This window comes from Petaurus breviceps, unplaced genomic scaffold, assembly GCF_028583685.1.
Source record: "Petaurus breviceps papuanus isolate PSGF00001 unplaced genomic scaffold, PetGlider_PUasm1.0 174, whole genome shotgun sequence".
Lineage (NCBI taxonomy): Eukaryota > Metazoa > Chordata > Mammalia > Diprotodontia > Petauridae > Petaurus > Petaurus breviceps.
In genome coordinates, this window is record NW_027185761.1 from 7,264,754 (window position 1) to 7,268,425 (window position 3,672).

Genomic DNA, 3,672 nt, shown 5'->3' on the forward strand with positions numbered 1-3,672 from the left:
TAATATAATATAATATAATATAATATAATATAATATAATATAATATATAACAACTGCGAACAATTTAGCTATTCTCAGCAATACAATGTTTAAAGACAATCCCAAAGGACTCATGATGAAAAATGCTAACTGTGTCTAGAGAAAGAACTGATGGCAACTGAATAGAGAACAAAACATATTATTTTTCACTTTTCTTTCCTTCCTTCCTTCCTTTCTTCCTTCCTTCCTTCCTTCCTTCCTTCCTTCCTTCCTTCCTTCCTTCCTTCCTTCCTTCCTCCCTCCCTTCCTATCTTTCTTTTCTTTCTTTCTTACTTTCTTTTGTTTGTTCTTTTTTCCTTCTTTCCTTTTTCAGTAAGAGTTTTCTTGTACAAGATAACTAATATGGAAATATGTTTTACATTCGTGGACAAATATAACTAATATCAGATTGCTTACCATCTCAACGAGAGGGAGGGAGGTATAGAATCCTTTGGTATTCAAAATTAAAAAAATAACATTACAAATTGCTTTTATATGTATTAAGGAAAAATAAACTTGTTAAATATATATGTGTATATGCATGCATGTATATATGTATGTATATATAGTGTGTATGTATATGTATATGTGTCTCTCTCTCTTATTTTTTTCACAACTTGTTCAGCAATTACCAAATTCGTGGGCATCTCCTTACTTTCTAATCTTTTGCCACCACTTGGAGAGCTATTATAAATATTTTTTACAAAAAGGTCTTTTTTGTTAATATTTTTGGAATACAGAACTAATAGTAGTATTGCTGGATCAAAGGGCTTTCAAGGTTTTATAGCCCTTTGGCCATAGTTACAAATTGCTCTCCAGAATTATTGAAATCAATTCACAACTCCATCCAAAATGAATTAGTGTCTCAATTTTTTCACATGCTCTCTAACATTTGTTATTTTCCTTTTCTATCTAATTTGATATGCTAATTTGATAGGTAATGGGTAGTATCTTAGAGTTGTTTTCATTTGCATTCTTCAAATACATAGTGATTGGAGCATTTTTCATAGGAATATAGATAGCTTTGCATGCTTCATCTCAAAAAAAGTGCTTACTAATATCCTTTGATCATTTATCAATAGAATGACCCTTATTTTTATAAATTTGATTCAGTTCTCTATAGATTTGAGAAATAAGACTTTTTCAGAGAAACTTACTCTATTTTTTTCACAGTTAGTATTAATATGCATTTAACTTCATTTTATTTCCCCTCCTTTTTTTACCCTGTTTATTCTCAAAAGTTTACCTTCCAACTACTGCCTTCCCAAATTCATGCTCCCTTCTGTCAATCCCCTCTTCCTTCTCTTACCACTTCCCTATAGAGTAAGACAGATTTCTATACCTGAGTGTTTTTTGACCCCTTTCAGCCAATTCCAATTAAAGAAAGATTCAAATGCCCCCCCACCTCCTCCATGTTCCCTTCCACTGTAGAAGCTCTTTAGCATCTCTAATTTACATGAGATAATTTTCCTCATTCTGCCTATACTTTCTTCTCCTCCCAGTGCATTCTTTTATCACAACTTAATTTTATTTTTTAAAGATATCATCCTATTATATTCAACTCACACCCATGCCTTCTATGTACACTTCTTCTAATTATCCTAGAAATTATAAAGATTTTAAGGATGGCAAGTATCATCCTCCCTATGTTGGAATATAAAAAATTTAACCTTATTAAACCCTTCATGGATTATCTTTCCTGTTTACTTTTTTATGCTTTTTTGATTCTTGTATTTAAGAATCAGATTTTCTATTCAGCTCTTATCTTTTCATCAGGAATGTGTAAAACTCATCTATTTCATTAAATAGTCCTTTTATTTAATCCTGATTATTATAAACACTTTTGCTGGATAGGTAATTCTTGTTTGTAATCCTAGCTCCCTAGTCCTCCAGAATATAATATTCCAAGCCACCTGATTCTTTAATGTAGAAGGTGCTAAATTTTCATTTATATCATTTGATGTCATGATATTTGACTTGTTTCTTTCCGGTTGCTTGCAATATTTTCACCTTGACCTAGGAGCTCTGGGTTTCTCTAAAATATTTTTTTGGGTTTTCATTTTGGGATTTGTTTCAGGAGGTGATTGGTGATTCTTTCAATATCTATTTTACCCTCTGGTTTTAGAATATCAAGGTAGTTTTCCTTGATAGTTTTTTGAAAGATCATGTCTAGGTTCCTCTTTTTATCATGGTTTTCAGGTAGCCCAGTAATTTTTAAATTATCTTTTTTTCAGATCAGTTGCTTTTTCCAGTGAAATAATTCATATTTTCTTCTTTTTTTCAGTCATTTGATTCGTTTCATTGTTTCTTAATGTCTTATGGATTCATCAGTTTCCCCTTTCCTGATTCTAATTTTTAAGGAATTATTTCCTTCACTGAGCTTTTCCAACTTTTTTTTCTCCATTTAGCCATTTTTACTCTTTAAGTAGCTCTTCCCTTCAGTGAATTTTCAAACATCTTTTCCCATATGGTCAATTCTGCTTTTTAAGGGATTCTTCTCTTCAATGAATTTGTGTATATCTTTTTCCATTTGACTAATTCTGCTTTTAAGGAGTTCTTTTTTCCCTTCAGTAGATTTTTGTGCCTCTTTTACCATTTGATCTATCCTATTTTTTAAGGTATATTCTTCAGTATTTTTCGTCCCTCATTTAGCAAGTTGCTGACACTTTTCTCATTATTTTCTTGTATCACTATCATTTCTTTTCCCCCAGACTTTCTTCTACCTCTATTATTTGTTTTTAAAAATCCTTTTTGAGCTCTTCCAGGAATTTTTGGGACCAATTCACATTTTTCTTTGATGCTTTGGATTTAGCTATTTTGACTTTATGTTCTTCTGAATATTTGTTTTGATCTTCTCTGTCACCATAATAACTATCTGTGATTATATTCTTCTATTATACTTTGCTGATTTGTTAAGAAGTAACCTGGAAAAATTAACTTTATATGTTAAACTTGGGCTTTGCTCCAGTGTTCAGAGGCAACTTTCCCAAGCTTCAGGATTTTTGAGCACCTGTTTTCAAAGCTTGTTTGGAGGGTTGTAATGGGAAGGGAATGTGAAGATCTTCCCTTCCCCTTAATAGACCTAGGAGGGAGTTTAAAGACCTCCCCTGCTTTGAAAGTAAACTCTGCCTCCTAATAGGCTGAATGTAATTACATGGAGCCTGTGATGGACGGAATTTGCTGAAGTGAAGCAGAGCCCACAGGAAACTTCCCTGCTGTGAAGATAAACTCTATCCTCTAATAGGCTAAATGTAGTCACATGGAGTCTGTGGTGGGAGGAGTTTTGCTGAAGGGAAGCAGAGCCCACAGGAAGCTGGTCAGAGCTAGTCAGACAGTGGGGGGGAGAGAGGACACTCAGGCAAGGAGATAGAGAGGTTTTTGAGTTTGTGGGTAGGCTGAAGGATGCTGTGGCTCTCAGCATTATTATGGCTTCTGAATACCTTTGGTACTATGATGGAATTGGCTTACTGCTTTTGGGCTTCAGTTTTCTATTGTCTAAATAAATGCTTCAGTTCTATCCTCTTTCTGGAGAGTTTGGTATATTTTGCGATCAAATGGCATGCAATTCTTATAGTCACGGTCTTTATCATGATCGTGGGTGCTGTAAATATTGCATTGACATTATAGGGGTCCACAAATTTGTAATTCTTCAAA